This window comes from Tamandua tetradactyla, chromosome 10, assembly GCF_023851605.1.
Source record: "Tamandua tetradactyla isolate mTamTet1 chromosome 10, mTamTet1.pri, whole genome shotgun sequence".
NCBI lineage: Eukaryota > Metazoa > Chordata > Mammalia > Pilosa > Myrmecophagidae > Tamandua > Tamandua tetradactyla.
Genome location: NC_135336.1, coordinates 4,468,557 through 4,488,250, shown reverse-complemented (window position 1 = coordinate 4,488,250; position 19,694 = coordinate 4,468,557). Strand labels below are relative to the sequence as shown.

General features: G+C 37.9%; 1 protein-coding gene and 1 long non-coding RNA gene across 15 annotated transcripts in view; one reads left to right on the top strand and one right to left on the bottom strand.

Moving 5' to 3' along the window:
* The window catches only part of IGF2BP2 (insulin like growth factor 2 mRNA binding protein 2), a 187,515-nt gene that overhangs the window by 44,848 nt on the left and 122,973 nt on the right, over positions 1-19,694 (top strand). For 3 of the 14 annotated variants that reach the window (XM_077117807.1, XM_077117805.1, XM_077117806.1), the window contains exon 2: positions 18,345-18,487. The exons of the other annotated variants lie outside the window; for them this stretch is intronic. The gene's annotated coding sequence lies outside the window, so the exon portion shown is untranslated. The remainder of the gene's footprint in view (positions 1-18,344; positions 18,488-19,694) is intronic. 14 annotated transcript variants of the gene reach the window in all.
* On the bottom strand, positions 8,887-11,759 carry LOC143648169 (uncharacterized). The gene is made up of 3 exons (XR_013158420.1): positions 11,645-11,759; positions 10,412-10,575; positions 8,887-9,054 (listed from the first exon to the last, which is right to left on the bottom strand). It is a non-coding gene; the product is annotated as an uncharacterized LOC143648169 (long non-coding RNA).

Below are 19,694 nucleotides of genomic sequence, written 5' to 3'. Positions count from 1 at the left end.
GGAGGCACTGTAGAGAACATATAGGGCCAGAATACCGATATTGACTGATCAGTCATTACCTGGAACACTGCTGAGCAGGATTTTCAGGTCTCCTCAGTGTCCTATAGAAAAAAGTTCTGATTTGCTTTCCAGGGCCATAATTCTCTAAATGGAGACTTAGCACAAATGCTAAAAATCAGTTGACCCCGAATCAGTTGAAAGCACTTACTTCATGGTAAGAAAACAAGGCACAAAGAATTTAAATGTTCTGCCTAAGGTTTGTGATTTGAGGAGGAGCTAGTACCCAGTTCCTTTTCTACTGTTCTACCCTGAAAATGGAAGCTAACTATGCTGTAGAATATTTATTTGCATGTTGAAGCAACTTGGTAGATTGGAGGAAACCATTCACCTTTTAACCGTGTGGTATTGGGCAAATCATTTAATCCCAAGGAAGGTATAGTTTCTTCTTATGGAGGTAACAGACTTTCTTTTTACTTTGTCCAGAGTCAAACTTGCAGCTCTGCTGTAGCAATTTTAGTCTCCTTTGGTCTACAAAATTGTATTCTAATCCTCCTTCTCCCCTAGCCTGCCTCTTCCTTAATCTCCTAATATAATTCCTTATATATAATCTCCTAATATAATTTCCTTGTCTTGATTTATTCATTTCATTTTTGTTTCACAGTTTATTGTATGTCTTTATCATAAGCTGCCTCAAATATTTGTGAAACAGATGGTATATAAATAAAGAACATTGGAATATTTGAGCAAGTTGTTGTTGACAAAACTGATAAAGATGAAAATAGTGTTGTAATTTTGAGAAGATGTTCATGGCTGTGGCATCTGTTCTCTTTTTCTCCCTGGTCGTCCTGTCTCCCTCAGTAATCCATCTTGCTCGCCGCTAACACCTCTTTTCTGTGGCATACCCAGCAATGATGGGTCATCTCTAGTCTCATCCTGGATTCACAAATGCAGATCCATATTGTATTTCCCTCTTACTGCATGGCTCCATCCAAGTGCCCACAGGCACCTGTGCTTGGCATGTTTAAAACTAAGCTCAGCACCTTCTCTGCAAGCACCCCCCACCCCGGATCACAAGTGTGGCGTCTTCTACCACGTCCATGTACCTCCAGCCACTAACTTGGTCATGATTTTTCACTTTTTCCATCCTCTAACCCTTCATATCTAGTCAGCAACCAAGATCTGTCTTCTAAATATTTCTTGGGTCTGTTTTCTTTACTCCATCTTTCTTTTAAAGCCCTTATGGGGTTATTATCTATCCTTACCCACGTTGGGGTATTTATCATTGTTACTAATCACTGTTCAGTCCCCTGCCCCTATTATTCCTGAATTCTTTGCCATAAATTCAAGAATTGGTGCCTTTTTGTCTGTAGTCTAAATTATAGTTTGCTTAGGCTTTTTATCTACCGGCCTTTGCTGAGCTTGTTCAAGTCTTGTGTTCTGCAGTTCTCCATCCTTGCCCAGATTTACTTTTGTTTTCCTCTTTCTTTGGTGTACTCCTGTTTACCTTCTAAGGCTTGTTTCATTCTCCTTTGCTTGAACTTTTCCAGGTTTCTTCTTGCCTCTCAAGATTCTGTTTAGTTCTTAACACTCCATAATGTAATTGTTGAAGCAACAGACTCCCTTTTGTTGGGGACTCTTTGAATGTCCAGATTGAGGCTTTTAAGTCTGTACCACTAGTATTTAGCACCAGCTTTACAGCCATGGTAAGTGTTCATTTAAATGTTTGCTGAATGAAGGAATAATAATTATGGGAACTCCTTTAGAAAACAGTAGTATAGCAATAACATCATCAGCTATGACTACCATCACTTATTGGGCTCTTAGATGCTCAGTAATATTCTAAATGCTTATCTCATGTAATTCTGTGGAATTCTATGAAGTCAGTACTATTATTATCCATTTTTACAAGTGAGATAACCTGGGGACAGAGTTTATGTAACTTTCTAGAATTTACCCAAAAAATAAGTAGTTGAACCAAGATTTGAACCCATGCTATCTCTTCAACTATATTATCTGAGAACTATTTATCTTTGGGAAGGCAGGGCTTCAAGATTATTTCTTGAAGTTGCTCTAATTCTCTTGGCCTATGATTTACCATAATGGAGGAAAACAACTTGAAACATGATAAATGTCATCAACATCATGTAAGACCTATGCAACAGCATCCCTGCCTTCTTCTCTTCTGCTTTGGACCCCTCGACATGCTCTGGATCAAGAGGAATAAGGATGATGCAACAATTCGTTACCATTGTAAACAGTATTCATACTGGAGTTCCTCCATAAAATAGGTTCAGCATTGTATTAAGGGGAGGTGGAGAGGGGCATGCTGCTTTTACAAAAGAGATTTGCTTCTCTCTCTCTTTTTTTGGTGTCCTGTATGGCGGGGTCACATTTGATTCTTTTCCATGTGAATATCCCGTTACTGCAGCACCATTTGCTGAAGTTTTGTTTATTCTGCTTGTTTGTTTTGTTTTGGTAAATGCACAAGTCAGGAATCAAACCCAGGTCTCCTGCATGGCAGGCGATAATTCTACCACTGAACTACCCTTGCACCCCCCCTCCCACCCACCCCCGCTTTTCTTTTTTATCAGAAAGCCTGGACTTCTTGGCAGGGACGGCCAAAAGTGAGAAGAAATCTGAGAAGGTAAATGGAGCTGGAAAAGTATGTGATTTTGTCAGATCACGTAGAAGGGTGTGTACTCAGCACATTAAAAGTGTGGTACAAGTACTTTCGTGTGTTTGTTTTTAGAGGATTTAGATTGCAAGAAAATAAATTGAACTAGTGAGTGGTCACAATATGAAAAAATTGTGTTTAACCCAAAAGGGTTTATGGCAAGAAATTTCAACAAGCAAAAGGAGGTGGTGGGTGATGTGATAAAAGAAACTGTAGGGATGAGGCTAGTTGCCTGTTTATCCAGTTTTGATGAGGTTTTTTTTCCCACTTTGTAAATGAGGCTTTTCTTGGTCTCTCTAACTTGGTTTCTGTGTTGGGAATTTTAACTCACTGAAGTCTGTTGTGATTTTCAATATAAACACTAAATTTTAAAGCAATATGCTTGGGAAAACTTTCTACTTCTAAAAATATCTTCTTATTCATTATGCTTCCACTTGAACTTTATATAGGAAAAAAATTATATTTATATAGTGTTTTTGCTTCCTAAATTACTTAAAAGTCTAAAAGATCAATTTATCTTAGCCAAGAGCTTGAGTTATGTAGTCTAGTTTTATAATAATGATTATTCCTCCTCAACAATATAGGGAATAGGAATTATCTTCCTTATCAGTCAATGTACAGAGCTGTTTAAATGGCTCCGTGATAGCCACTGAAACGGCATCTAGGGGGTGTAAAGATGTGGCCAGCTGTCTTCATAATTTGTCCACTGCCCTGGTTCTCAGTGAAGGAATTTAGAGGTGTCCTGGTGTGGTTTGGCCTCCTGGGTAGCAATCACTTTTTTTATGCTGCTGCTCTTGGGAACCTCATTAGTCCCATAACTGAGTTATCAGGTTCCCCACGTACCTCTTTATTCCCCTGCTGGCATCATTTAAACCTGGAGTTTGTGAAGAAGTCCCTGTGAAATGAGGCCCTCTGCTGACTCATTAATAGATGGCCCAGTCTGTGACGTTATTGAAAGCAGACATTTGAAGAGATAAAAGAGAAGGAAAGAAAGGGAAGTATAGGGATTGTCCCTGTGCTGAGACAGTATACTGCCTACAACAGATGTAGTGCTAACGGATTGACATAGAGATGTGGCGATGTGACTCAGAGACAAAAGCATGGGGAGTAAGTAGATATTTGACAAAGGATGAATTTAAAAATCTTTTAGAGACTGTGTGGAAAGATGGTAAAAAGCAAACTCTGCAGCGCTGGGCTTTGCTCCTTAAGCAAATGGAATGTATATACTAAATAAAACTTACAATGGGAAAAACTGAGAAAGGCTCACAATACTTATTATTTAGCAAACATATTTGAGTGCCTGCTATGGGTCAGGCATTATCTAGGCACTTGGGATATAACAGTGCACAAAACAGACAAAAATCTCTGCCTTCGGGAAATAAGCCATTTATTGTGGTAAAACAGAAAATAAAGTAAACCTCTGGTTTCAAGAAATAGAGACAAAATCAAGGTAGCTTAAGCAAAAGGAATTGTTGTGAAGGCTTTTCTGATCAGCTCTGTTTCAAACAGATGTCTTCTACTGACGCAGTTAGATATGGCCACAGGGTCATATTTCCCGAACATAAACATGACCTCCAAGAGTCCACCCCTGTGGATGACGGAGGCGGTTCCTGAGGTTGTGAGCTGGAGAGTCTCAGAAATGGGTCTACTTAGGCTCTATACCTTTACAGTTCCATCGCTTTCTCATTACCAAGAATGAGTTTTCTTTTGTTGCTCAGATGTGGCCTCACTCTCTCTAAGCCCACCTCTGCAAGTGAAATCACTGCCCTCCCCCCATGTGGGACATGACATCCAGGGGTGAAAGTCTCCCTGGCGACGTGGGAGATGACTCCCAGGGATGATTCCAGACCTGGCACCGTGGGATCAACATTTCCATTCTGACCAAAAGGGGGAAAAGAAGTGTAACTATAAAGTATCAGTGGCAGAGAGTTCAAATAGAGTCGAGAGGCTACTCTGGAGGTTGCTCTTATGCAAGCTTCAGTTAGACCTTGCTACCTATCATAACCTGCCAACCCCTAACCCAGGACTATTCCAGCCAATCCTAAAGAACACCTAGGGGGCGGGCTGTGGTGGCTCAGCAGAGAGAGTTCTTGCCTGCCGGAGACCCGGGTTGGATTCCCAGTGCCTGGCCAGGCAAAAAAAAATAAGTAATAATAATAATAAAAAAAGAACGCCTAGGGCAATATATAAGATCCCACAAGGGCTCCATCCACTAGAGTAACTTTCCAGAAACCCACAACCTCCAGATGGGTCCCTGATCCAGATAAGTCCTGAAACCTAGAGGGCCCAGCCTCTCCAAAACATCAAATAGTTCCATCTCCCTACCCCATATTAGTGACAGACCCTTCCAATATGAAAAATTGGGAATTGCCATAGCCCAAACACCCCTAAAGAGAGGGATGGAAAGATCAAAGGTGATGGTGGGGTTATACAGAGAAGATAGAATTCAACAAATGAATATGAATACTGAGTCATTAAATTGATATCTCTTTTAGTCTCCAGTATTTTAGAACAGATAGAAGTAGAAACCTAAAATTGTGGAATTGAAATCCATGTCAAATTCTGAAATATGTTCTACAATTAATTGTAGTGCTGTGCTTTGAAATTTATAACTTTTTTGTATATGCGCTTATTTTTCACAAAATAAAGAAGAAAAAAACATCGATTGTGGTGATAAGAAAATGTTTAAGCCCTCTAGCCTCCTATATAATGGAGCAGCTAGAAAGAAAAATATGAGAGGATCATATGGTAGCCCATGACGGACTCTGGGATCTGTACTGTAACTACTTGTTGAGAGTGCTTTGAAAAACTATTGCTTTTTTATTCCTTTGTTTTGTAGGTATGTTATACTATACCATAAAAAATTAAAAATAATAATTAAAAAAAGAATGAGTTTTTTATTACAAATAAGCTCAGAAGATTTAAAATGTATCATCTTAAAAACTAGGGTACAAGACTATTTGTTAAAATTGTAAGTATATGCAGGGGAAAATGAGAGCATAAGAAAAAGAGAGAGATTGACTAATTGATTCAAATTGTTGAGAAGAGAATTCAAAAAGCCAGAACTTTGGTTATCCAAAAGATTGTTGCAAAGTGGGGAGTTTAACCTCTTGAAGCAAGTGTTTTAGCAATTTTGAATGGCAGTCTTTCTAAATGGAATTCTCACTTTCCTCTTCTGAAATAATATTGAACATTATTAATTGCAATACAATGATTATGTTAGGCTCTTTCAAGTTTTGTTGGCCTGTTTGTCCCTATTCTAAATGGTCTCATATTGCTTTGTTCTTTAAGTTCTGTGACTGTTCTTTAGATTAAAAAAAACCTTTCCAAGAAGTTATCTTTTTTTTTTTCCTGGAGAGGGGTGTGTGTGGCGAGGGGGGGGGCGATCTGGAAATTGAACGCGGGTCTCCTGCATGGAAGGCAAGTGTTCTTCCATGGAACCAGCTGTGCACCCTCCAGGAAGTTACCTTTTTTTTTTTTTTAAACTTTTTTATTGTATAATGTAACGTATATACAAAGCAAAGAAAGAAAATCAATTTTCAGAGCACTCTTCAACAAGTAGTTACAGGACGAATCTCAGCATTCGTCATGGGCTACCATACCATCATCTCAGATTTTTCCTTCTAGCTGCTCCGGAATATAGGAGACTAGAAAGAATAAATATTCTTTGAAGTTATCTTTTAACCATCTTTTTTTGCTGCTCTACCTGCTTGCCTGTTAGGACTCCTCATAATTTGTTGGCAGTTAAGTCACCTCCCACTTCACAAATGCTGTGGAAAACAGTAGATCTCCTCAGCAAACCACTTGGAGTTTTCTTAATCTGTAATTTTGGAATAAAGATTAATTTCCTACAGGGTCCTGATTAAAGGAACAAAGGAGACATTTGTGAAAATAGTTGGCAATGCATAAAGTACTCTGCAGATATAAACTACCATCTCTCACATCTACATGATGGTACTCTGGTCTCTGGTTTGCCTCTCCTGCCACATCCCATTTTTTCCCTGACAGATGTAGAGTTGCCTGTAAATCACTAAATATACTCCCTAGGGTTGGCCGGTCCTACTTTACCAATCCCAAGTCCTAACTATGTGGTTGCGCTCCTTCAGAACAAGAGTATGGCCTTCCTTTTCTGATGTAAATAATACACCCACCACCACGTCCCTTGTGTAACAGTGATTCTGTTGGCATGTGAGGTGAACAGGAAGGCAGTCTTTATATGCTGCTTACTGGGAAGATGTGAAGACTGCTTATGGGTCAGGTACCATTTCCGTCCTGGGGGCAGCTGGATCTTAAACACAATTTGTGTGAGCCTCTAGTCCACAGGGCTGAAACTTCGCAAAGAAGCATAACTACTACAGGTATTAGCAGTTCATATTTAAAAATAAAATATGAAAAAACATGGTTCGTTCATCCTCAGTCTGTGGGTTTTGCTTAATAGGCAGTAAGCATGACAGAGACACAATCCGCTCAGTTTCTGATCTTTTAAAATAGTTTTTGATCATTTTCTTATTGTTTCTACATCATTTCTAATCTTTAAAGGCCTTGGCTTCTGGATGGGTAAAATGGACTTGAGAGCAGATCAAGGACCTTTAGACTGAATACCCCTATTTGATTAAGGCCTTCGTCATTTGAGAGTTAGTTTATTAAAAATATTTGCTGTGTCTTCAGACTTTATTTTTTGGAATTTTAAAGGTGCTTATCGGTGGCTGAAGAGTCTCAAGTGTCTCAGAGTGAAAGTGTGGCTGTTCATCGCTAGAGGGCAGTACAATACCCTCATCACGTGGTTAGAACTTCAGTTTGCCAAACTTGAAGATCCTGTCTTACACAGTATCATACTTAAATTTCTGTTGTATATGTGTTAAATTTATATATATGTACATACTTAAAATGTAATTTAAATAATAGTCAATAACCTTTTAAAATATTTAAATCAACTTTAAAAAGTAAATATTTAAGATACAGTTCTGTATCATTATTAATGTATTCTTAACCAAGTTATCCAGAATTCTGGAGTGAAAATCTGTACCAAGGGTTTATAGTTTATCATCAGCCTCCAGGTTAACCGAGAATAACAGCACCTCTAACTATATATTTATGTTGTACAGATATCTTCTCCCTGCTTCATTTAAGGAGATGCTAGGCATCTGGCCCAGATTGTTTTAATTAACGATAAAGTCTGAGGAATGTTTTTCAATTTTCCTTCTTCCTCTTTCTGTAGAAGGTAAAGAGCTGAATGTTATATAAATGTTTATGTAGTTTTTCATGATGCCACTAAGAATATGAAAATGCCTTTGTCTGTTTTCCCTCCATCATAAATGAGTGTTGTTGTTTTTTTTAATCACCTAAATGGAAAGATAAAGCAGCTCCTTTTTATGTTTATTTCAAGCCAGAGGTGTATTTTTTTCCTCATAAGGTGACAAAGGTGTACATGCTAAGGACGTGGTATTTGTCTACATTTCAAATTATTTTCTTAGGATACATTCCTAAGTGCAATTGTTGGGTCAGAGAATATAAATATTCTTAAAGTTCTTGCTATACTTTGGCAAATTGCTCTCCAAAAAGGTTGTACTAATATATACTGTTTGTATGCAAGTATTTTTCTCACTGTAACACGATCTAGAATTGAATTCTCATTTTGACTTTTTTTTCCACATTTTATAATTATAAGCATTTTTTCTAGGTAAAGGTTATGTTGATGTTTCTCAAGACATTTTACTACCCTGGGGAGATATATAAACAATGGTTTAGTGGTCAAATAACTTTTTCAGATATTGCATACTTGTTCATTTCTTGAAATTTATGAAGCTTGTGTACATATTAAGGCTTTGAGAAGTCTCGCAGTAAAGCAGTTGACCTTGGCATTTTCCAAGTTTATTTCTTTTCCAATTTTATTTCTTTAATTATAAAATCCTCTTTACTCATCTGGTGATATCTTATGGAAATATGAGTACGTTTTGGAAGATGGTGATGGTGGTGGAAAGTTGTTCCAAAAGTTTCTAAGAAGTACTACAGAATTATAAGGATTTATATAATTTAAGTATATAAATTATATAAATATAATTAAATTATATAAATATAATTTAATATAAATATAATATAAGTATTTTTTTAATTATATTTAAAATATAAATTAAGTACAGTACTTAAATTGTATCATTTTATATCTTAGTTGTGGAGAATGGAATCCACACACGCTAGATTAAGCAGAAGATAATTTATGAAGGTATGTAGATAGATTATAGAATTGTTGGGTGGGCTAAGAAACAGACTTCAGGTTCAGCTTCCATGAACTCCACAAAACTGGTCTGCCAGGAGAGCTGAAGCCTCCTCACCATCGGGAAGCTTCCACCAGGGCTGCCAACAGAACCTTGCTGTCTTTGCTAAGATCAGAAACCAGGTCAATAATCATATGTCTGTATCTTAGCAGGAAGAGGAGCTAGGAAGTATAGTGCTTTAGATTCTACTTTAAGGATATTTCTACGGTGAACTGTTAAATATGAAAAGTGTTTTAAAAAGACTTTGGCCACCTCCCACTGGGGTATCCAAGAAGACAAAATTGTATAATGTGAATGTCTCGATATGGGTCAGAAAACTAGCACTGACCTTGCCACTTAACCAGAAACATGGCCTTGGGCAAATATAATTTCTCCTTATCTTCTTACAGGCTTGTAGTAAACATGAAATAGAATAATATGGGTAAATGTACCTGGAAAGACTGTAAAGTATGAAGTAAGTGAAAGGTATTTTTTACAACTCAGATTATGTCTCTAGACCAGAGGTTGGCAAACTTTTTCTGTAAAGGGCTAGATAGTAAATATTTTCAACTTTGTAGGCCATTTAGTCTCTTTTGCACGTACTCAATTCTGTAAGAGTTGAACACCTAAATATGAGTTTCATGTAATTTTATATGCCTTGGAATCTTATTCTTTTTTTCTTTCTGTCAATCATTCTTGGCTCATGGGCTGTATAAAACCAGGCAGCGGGTTGGATTGGGCCGATGGGCCATAGTTTGCTGACACCTATTCTAGACCATTCTACTTAAAATAGTTTAAAACTAGGGTTGTTTTGCCTTAATGTAGTAGCAATACATTTTGAGCTTCATCTGATGATACTGTCTAAATAGAGTGTACTGCCTTTCTTGCTGTTCAGATTGGAGTTGATAGTTGTTTTCTCCTTGATGGTAGAATTAAATTAATTTAATGGTCATGTATATAAACCTAGGGGAACATAGGTTCCCCTAGGAACCTATGGGGATTAGAATTCTAATTCCTATGGGGAATTAGAACCTATAACTAATTCTCTATGAAGAATGAGTTTGCTACCCAGCCATTAGGTTCTTAGTACTTCCACATTTTCTCCCTTGTCATCTTCATTGCCATGGTTTGGGTACAGGGACAGAAATCAGGTAATTTTTTTAATGGGACGAACTAAAGTTGCATTCGATACCGTCTCCATATCCATGTCCATGATCCCTGCTCCTCAAGCCCATCCCTGTTCTCTCCTTTGGAATGTTCCATATTTAGGTTAACAGCTTTGTTATCTTATGGATAAAAGCTCCTCCTCCCCCTCCCCCCGAAAAACTTATTGGCATTATAGGTACATTATCTCTAGCAGAAAACAAGAACCAGAGCATTTTCCTTGCCTCCAAGTCCTATAGAAATTTCCTCCAGTTAACAAAAATCAAGATCAATTTTTAGAAATCAACTGAGGCAAAAATGTATAATGTATGCCACTTACATAGGTGTGTTTCTGAACTAGCTTGGTTCAGAATTCCTTGGTCATCTAAACACTCTTCCATGCTTCTTTTCATCTAGATTTATCGTTCTCTCTCTTTTTTTTTTTTTTCTGTTTTGCTTTTGTGTGTAGACAGAGAGTAGTATGTGGTGTAGATACATTGACATCTAGACATGGAGAAGAGAGAGATGGAGGTGGGATGTGGGAACAAGTAGGGAAATGGTAGTCAGAGATTGAAAAGGGGAGATAATGTGTTTGCCTTCCTAGGTGCACCTGCTACTTGGTGAAGCAGGTGAGACTGCTGAGCCATCTTAGCGCATGACATGCTTTAGTAGTATACGTATGTTCATGGGAGCTTCGTTTTCTTAGCTGCTGCCATTTCGGCTAACTCTGGGGTTTACTGATTCAAAGAAACTATATTTAATTTTGCTTTGCATGGATCCCTTTTATTTGGGCATTACTAAATATAGCTGGATGGGAGGGAGGGAAGGAGAAAACAGTGTTATAGAGCAGAAGTTAAGACATGCCAGAGCTTTGGCGGCTTTGGGGGCAGAGAAACAAAACTTGAAACTTGCTTTCTATTTTGAGGCCATCACAAGATGTTTTGTGCTTACGTTCCTAAGTCAAAAACAGAGGTAGGAGGGACTAGGAAATTAATTGTTATCTCTTGAAATACATTAATTTGAAATTGAGTTAAAATTAGCCAAGAGAAGTAGAGGGAGGAATGAAACATTGGACTCAGCTTATTTGGAAGCAAAATAATAAATACCTTGTGGAGGTAAAAGAGGCATGCAAATGTGCTTCCAATTTTGGGCCTCTGCTCCTTCACAGAGCCCCATTGTCTCAGAGAAGGGGTAAATCCTGAGGGCTGTGAAAAATGACTTGGCAAATAAAGCCCATCAGTGAATTTTGAGGCAGGTCAATCTCTTCTTGAGGCTGTGTTCTCAGAGTCAACGTGATTTCTGAATAATAGGCAGTAGCTGTCATAATATGTGTGGGTTTATCGTAATAGAGTTATCACATAGTAGATTGTAGTTATCACCTATTTTTAGCAATTTCCTAACAGGGAATCGTGGTGAGAATTGTCTCTAGAAAAGCTCCCTTCAGCTGATGAAACAATCCCCCTTCCCAAGACTAGATTTTCCCTTCCTGACAATCTGCTTTTGCTTTGTAGATCAGTCTTGCTGCGTCCATTAAGTTCTTTCCATTTTGCTGAATATTATTAGAAAGGTTTACCCCTAGGTTTCAGCTTTGGGTTTCCCTCTCTGTCCTCTTACTCATATTTGGATATGATAGGATGTATTTGTGGATAGATAAGCAGGAGAAGCTGTAGATGTCTTTAAGGAAGGCTCAGCTGGTCACTTTTATTGCCAGAGAGAAAGTCCTCTTTATGACATCTTGAAACTAGCCTTCCTAGAACCTAGCCCTGATGATGTCACTTTGCTGCTCAGAAATCTTCCAGAACCATATGCAAAGAGAAGAAACTGAAAGGAAAAGTGCCAAAATATTAGTAGTGATTTTTCTCTGAGTGATGAGATTCCTGGTAGTGACTCTGATTTACTTGATGGGTTTTCCAATTATTTTTACAATGAACAAATAATACTTTTTTTTTTGGTAGTGGGGGGTGTGTGTTATTTTTACAAATAATATAAAATACTATTTAAAAGCCTTCAGTGTTTCCCAGGGGCTGATTATAAGTAAGTCTTCCTCTTGACATTCAGTGCCTTTGCAGTATTGCTCTAATCTCTCTTTCTAGCCTCCTTTTCATTCTGCCCTACACTCTCAAAATGGAGCTATTCACTTTTACCGAAAACATTTGGTGCTTTGTTTTCCTTATGACCCTTTTCCACCTGTTGAGTTTCCATTCTTCACACTGATGTCACCTTCTATAGAGAATATTTTCCATCACATATCTCTTGTAAGACTTGGAAAAACAGAAAAACACAAATAATCCCATTTCTTAGATATAATCTCTGTTAACATTTTTTTTAATTAGAAAAGTTGTGGGTTTACAGAATAATATATAAAATATAGGGTTCCTGTATACCACACTATTATCAAGACAGTGCAATGGTGTGGTACATTTGGTACAACTGATGAAAGTACATTTTTATTATTGTACTATTTATTATAGTCCATAGTTTAACTTAAGATTCACTGTGTTGTGCAAATCCATGGAGTTTTTAAAAATGTTTTATTTTAGTAACATATATATATACTGCCTAAAATTTCCCATTATAATCATGTTCAAATATATAATTCAGTGCTGTTAATTAAAAATTAACATTTGCAATGTTGTGCTACCATTACCATCATGTTACCAAACCCGTCCCATTGTCCCAAATAGAAACTGCTTTTTTTTTATTTTTAAGACAATTTTATTGGTATTTGTTCACATATCATATAACCCATACAAAGTATATAATCAATGGCTCACTGTACCATCACTTAGTAGTGCATTCATCACCACAGTCAATTTTAGAACATTTTCATTACTCCAACAAATAAAAAAAATAAAATAAAACCCCCAAAACATCCCATACCCTTTCCCCCTCCATTTTCTATTTTTTAATCTTTATTTTGTTTCTCATCTGACCATACACTGGATAAAAGGTCAGTCATAAGGTTTTCTGAAATTAGCTTTTATCTTGTGACGTCTTATCCCCCTATTATTCGTTTCTTTTTTGTCTTTATTATTTGTCTGTTCATACACTGGATAAAGGGAGTGTCAGTCACAAGGTTTTCACAATTACATGGTCACATGATAACAGCTATGTAGTCATACAATCATCATCAAGAATCTAGCCTACTGGATTACAGTTGAACAGTTTCAGATATTTCCTTCTAACTGCTCTAATAACTAGAAACTAAAAAGGAATAGTCTAATGCGTAAGACTGACCTTCAGAATGACCTCTCTATTTGAAATCTCTTGGCCACTGAAACTTTGTTTTATTTCATTTCTTTACACCCTCTTGGTCAAGAAGTCTTTCTCAATTCCCCTGTGGCCAGGACCAGGTTCATCCCTGAGAGTCATGTCCTATGTTGCCAGGGAGATTTATACCCCTAGTAATCATGTCCCATGAAGGGGAGAAGGGCAATAAGTTTATTTTGCAGAATTGGCTTAGAGAGAGAGGTCACATCTGAGCAACAAAAGAGTTTCTCTGGGGGATGATTCTGGCATAACTATAAATAGTCTTAGCTTCTCCTTTGCGGGTGTAAGTTTCATAAGGTTAAGCCCCAAGATTGAGGGCTTGTCTTATTAAATTGGTAGTCCCTAATGCTTGTAAGAATAGCAGGAATTCCTGAGAAAGGGAAATTTAATTTTTCCCCAGTCCCTCAAGGGACCTTTGCAAATGGTCTATTTTCTGCCTAAATTACTCTGGAATGTATCATGTTATATTAATCTGTACAGAAAAGATCTCATTTTCTAATTCATTGTGCTTTTGATTTTACGTTTCCCTAATGGCGTAGTGTCTGGTGGTGGTGAACTCCCTCAGCTTTTGTTTATCTGGGAATACCTTTATCTCTCCCTCATTTCTTTTTTTTGTTTGTTTGTATTCTGGTTTGCTAGCTGCTGGAATGTAATATACCAGAAATGGAATGGCTTTTAAAAAGGAGAATTTAATAAGTTGTTAGTTTACAGTTCTAAGGCTGAGAAAATATCCCAGTTAAAGCAAGTCTATAGGAATGTCCAATCTAAGGTATCCAGAGAAAGATACCTTGATTCAAGAAGGCTGATAAAGTTCATCTCTCAAGTGAGAAGGCACATGGTGAACGCGTTCAGGGTTATCCTCTCATCTGGAAGGGCACATGGTGAACATGGTGTCATCTGCTTTCTTTCCTGGCTTCCTGTTTCATGAAGCTCCCCAGAAGGCACTTTCCTTCTTCATCTCCAAAGGTCGCTGGCTGGTGAACTCTGCTTCTTGTGGCTGTGTCGCTTTGCTCTCAGAATCTCTCTCATTCTCCAAAATGTTTCCTCTTTTATAGGACTTCAGAAACTAATCAAGACCCACTGAGATGGATGGAGACATGCCTCCACCTAATCCAGCTTAACAACCACTCTTGATTAAATCACATCTCCAGGGAGATGATCTAATTACAATTTCAACCGTGTAATACTGAATAGGGATTAGAAGAAATGGCTGCCTTTACAAAATGGGATTAGGATTAAAACATGACTTTTCTAGGGTACATATATCATTTCTAACCAGCACAGTTTGTTTTTTTTTTTTTTGCGTGGGCAGGCACTGGAAGGCAAATTCTGAAAGTTGTGGTGTGCACTGGAGAGGGTTTTCCCCAGTCAGCATTTCCCAGACATAACAAAGCTGGAGTCCCACAAAGGGAGCCTAGCCAGCTCTAAACTGCCCTCCAGAGGAGATGATGGAGGGGCCTGGAAAGGCACCAAGAGTTTCTTCCACGTTCCCCAAACCTGTGTTTTCTTGACTTGTCTAGCAAATTCAGCCCCTCACCTGTCCACTGTAGCTCTGAGGAAGCATACTGTGCTGGTTTGGAAAGCCATAGTCTTCTAATCCAGTCTTGTGGGGACAGACCTGGTGTTGGATTGGACCTTTTGATTAGGTTGTTTGCATGGAGATGTGACCCACCCAATTCAAGGTGAGTCTTAATCAGCTTATTGGTGTTCTTTAAGAGGGAAATATTTTAGAGGAAGCACAGACACAAATGTTTGGAGATGCAGAAGGAAAATGCCCCATAGACGCCAGAAGCTGAGAGATCTGTTTGAAACCAGAAGCCAGTAGAGAATGGCCAGCAGAGGTTGCCATGTGCCTTCCCATGTGACAGAGTAACCCTGGATTCAGTTGGCCTTTCTTGAGTGGAGGTTTCCTGTTGTTGCTGCCTATTATTTGTAACCTAATAAATCCCCCTTTGTAAAAGCTGTCGATTTCTGGTATAATGCATTCTGCAGCATTAACAAACCAAACATTCTTTCTTTAAGTCTTCTCTGTAGCTTTTGTCTGGGGTGGGTTGAAACAGTAGCCACCCTCAAAGCAGGTACTTACTGCCCAGTAATCTGAAGTTCTTAATCAAAAGCAGTGATTAGTGAAGCTGTGATTAGTGGTCAGTCCATGTCCACCCCGCTTTTACAGGCTTTGAGTGCAGTACCTTTCCCACTTTACCATAATAAGCACTCCAAAATTTGCTGAATCAAACAAGGAAGGCAAGGCAAACAGCTTATGTGCAAGACCACAGTAACAAAAACAGACATGACAGCATTATGAACGTAACACTGAATGTATTTATGAATACTGTGTCACAAGAACAATGCAAAAAAGCTTTAATATTGGAGGTATGTCTGGAATGGTTCAATGACTAAGCTGCAGTAGGACCGTTTGGTATATTACATGGAGGGGATTCAGCTTTGAAAAGAAGGAGATCATTTTTTTAAGTGGGGAAAAAAATGCCATGACAGATATGATTGGGTATGTAAATAGGGAGAAGTCTGTATAGGCCATTGATTGTCAACCCTGACATTCATTGAAATCACTTAGGAACTTTTTGAAAATATCAATGCCTGGGTCCCATCCTACACCAGTTAAATTAGAATCTTAGGGGTTGGCTTAACAATTTAGAAAAAGCTTGCAAGGTGATTCTAAATGCATTCAGGATTGAGAACCACAGTTTAAGCAGAGATTTTTTTTTTTTTTAAAGTAAATGTCTCACTGTAACATTATTGGAGAAACCAGGAGATTGGTTCCTCTTGTGGATGAGAGAGTTTTGGTGGAAGTTAGACTAGCTGGGGTGGTTTATGCTGTGGTATTTGTACTTTTGGATATATGTAGCATTTTGATAAAATTAATCTTTGGATTTTATTAAGAAAATAGCCCTTGTGTATCTTATATTGCCCAGACTTTTTTTTTTCCCCTCCTAAAGGCTACTTTCTCTAGAGAATATCTAAAATAGAATGCAGCCAGGACAAGTTATGTCATCACATTTACCTCTGTTATTGTATCCATGCTTCTTCCAGGAATTTGACCCACATTCAAATAAGATCAAAACATGCTTTCTCTCTGACTTGGCATTTTCTACATTTGTGCCATTTTTTTCCTGTGTGTATAAAACCGGAGTCTTCCCAACTCCAACAAAACCAAGGAATATCAACAAGCAAATATTTCTTAATGCATTTTTCTAAAGCCACAAAACAAGGTGAAATAGCTACTACAGTTTATCACGTGGAAAAGGAAATCCCACCCCCTTGCTCTAGGTTTTAAATAGTCATGCAGCCTTAGAATAATGCACTTTTCACTGTGTGCCCCTTTGGATTTGCTAAATTGTGCTTTCATGTTCTGAATATGCTTGCATATTGTCAGAGAGGTGTTTAAATCCAACCAAAGTGTTTTTATTGCAGTGGAAATATTTCAATTAATGTTTAGGGTTGGAACATATAAATAAAACTTGGGTCCAAATTAGTTAATTAATCATTGCATTCCTGGGTACAGGAAGAGGGTTTGTTGAATTCTATCATCTTAGGAATTAATGTCCTCTGCCTGTGAGGTCTTCCTTGGGAAAGCCTGTTTTTTTGTTTTGTTTTGTTTTTTTTCATGGGCAGGCACAAGCCTGGGTTTTAATGTTATTTTGGTACAGAATATTTTTCTTTTGGCAAGAGCAAAGCAACCGATTTCCATCAAGTAGAATGTACTAAACAGCCAGTAGTTGGGACAGGGATGAGTTTTAGCACTAAAGCCACTTTTAGCACTAAAGCTACAGTTCTGGTTCTCTGAACTTTGTCTCTCTGACCCTCTTCTCTCTCTCTCATACACACACATACTCCACACCCGTCACACACCTCTCAGTAAATGTAGTAATTTGTTATTGAGCCATCAGCCCAAGACCCCAAAGTGATACCTAATGTGTTTCTTTTTTTTCTCTTTATTTCCCCTTACTGTCAACTTTAAGTTTAGGTTTTCTGAGCTGTTGAATCACCAACTTTTTTTTTTTCACAGTTCCCACCCCATACTTATACCTTTTTTTGTGTGTGTACAGGAATAAATTTCACATATCCTCATTCAAGATACCTCTTATGCTTTTCTTTTCTTCCACATCCTTTAGTGGGAGTCCTAGGACCGTATTTCTGGGAATTTCAGTCCAAGTATCCATCATCAAAGAGAAAATACTTGTAACCAAATGGGAGAGCATAAGACAATGATAGGATGCTTCAAAATGTCTGGAGAGAAATATTATACATTTAAATCTTTCTTGTTTCAAAGTATTTGAGATAAAGTATAAATTTTTTGAAATATAAGAAAAAACAAAAGGAAATGAACAAAACGAAAGGAAATGTTCAGATAGGATAGTAAATTGAGGATGCAGGGAAAGCCTGATCAGAGAAATGTATGTGATATCCTGCACGGTTATAAAAGTTGGGCCACAGATGAAACTCTGAGCTTTCTAACAACCAAAGCAAAAACAAACAACTGATCATTTTAAAATTCACATCTTCCCCAAATGCACGCTTCTCAGGGGAAATGTCACTGCTGAGATTCTAATTTACAGGGGATTGATTAGGTCATGTTGGGTAGAAGATGGACTATGCAATCACAGGTTTCTTTTCATGGTGAACATTCAGTTATTGACCAACTGTAAGAAGATTATGAGACAGTGGGAACATTTGAACCTTGATGGCATGTTTGAGCATATCGAGGAATTACTTTTCATTGTTAACATATGATGGCAGTATTTGGTTTTTTTAAAAGTCTGTATCTTTTAGAGATAAATACTGGCATGTTTAAAGATAATATGCTAGAATACCTAGGTTTAACTTTAAAATAATCCAGTAGAGAGGGTACAGATTAGACAAGATTGACTATATTTCATAACAGTTAAATTTGGGTTCATTACACTATAGTCTCTTTACTGGGTGTAAATTTGAAACTGGCATGCTAAAATGTTAAAACAAATTTAATTATTCTCTGTCAACAGAATTTAACTATTCTGTGTCTACCAACACAACCAAGGTTCCTGCTTATGAGAAAGTATGCTATTTGTAGCACTTGTCTCATTTGCTGATCAGTGGATGATTTCTGAGAGATTGGAAGCCTGGGTACTGGCTCCAAGTCACATGTGTAAGTAAGAATGGAATTTTAAGTAAAGCCATCTACAGCTTTTTCAGCCTTCCCTGTACTTCTCTGATACTGCTACTGGGGTAATGGAGGAATAGTCAGGGAAGAACACTCAACTCTTTTTTCGTAAGGGTGGCCTAGCCCTTTACATATTGCTTTGTCTCCCAGTTCCTCCTGCGCTTCAGAGGAATTTGAGCACTATTATACTTGAATATCTTTTGAGAAGGGAGTTAAAATTTTTAGGAAGGTACTGAAGAACAGCATTTATCTTTGACTTTCTGTATGAATTTGAAGCCCAATCAGCTAAAATATGCACACACACCCTACCACAAGACTGGGGAGGAAAATGAGTGAAGAAACATGTGTCAGTGGCATGTGTTTGAGAGTGAATGCTAGCATTTTTAAATACCTGTTCTTCGGGTACTCTTTGTACTTGAGAGAGCGAAACTGGGTTTGCTCCATTTCCTTCTCCGATATTGAAGACCAGGACTCTTAGTAGCAGTAGTATTTATGGCATGCTATCCAGGTACTTATGACATTGAATATACAGGTCCATTGGAACTGAAACTCATTCTTGTTCAGCAAACTTTTGTGTGTCTACTGTGTACTAAGTGTGACCTTGTCACAGTGGCCAACATGGGAGCTGAATTTTTGCACTGGTTTTGGATTCCTAGCATTACCTTCCCTAAAGAACCAACACTGGTTTTGGACATGGCAGTGGCCCCGCAGGAGTTGACAGGCTATTTAACTCAAGGTAAAATAGGAGAAAGCACTTGGAATTGCAGCCAAATGTTTCAACCACCGAGCCGTACCCTGAAAGCTGTTTGAATTGTTGAAAGCACCAAGCAACTATGGCATGAGTGTGGTTGGAGATGGACATTTTACTTAATAAATGCTTTGAGATAATGTTGTGATATCAGTGAAATATCTGAATTTCCACATGACTTAGAATTGTGTGACAGAGTTCTAAGCTATAAGATAGTTTTGTGTGTATTCATCTTATTTCCCTCACTACATGAAGGTCTCCCTTGAGGTTGTTTTGTTAGCTATACGGCAGCATGAAGCACAGTGCTCAGCACTAGCAATACCACTGCTGTCTGTTATTCTTCTCCTTCACCATGGCCACAGCTTACCACTTACCAAACATCCATTCTGTGCCAGATACTTCTGTGCATTATCTCATTTATTCCTCAAAGCAACCCTGCGAGGT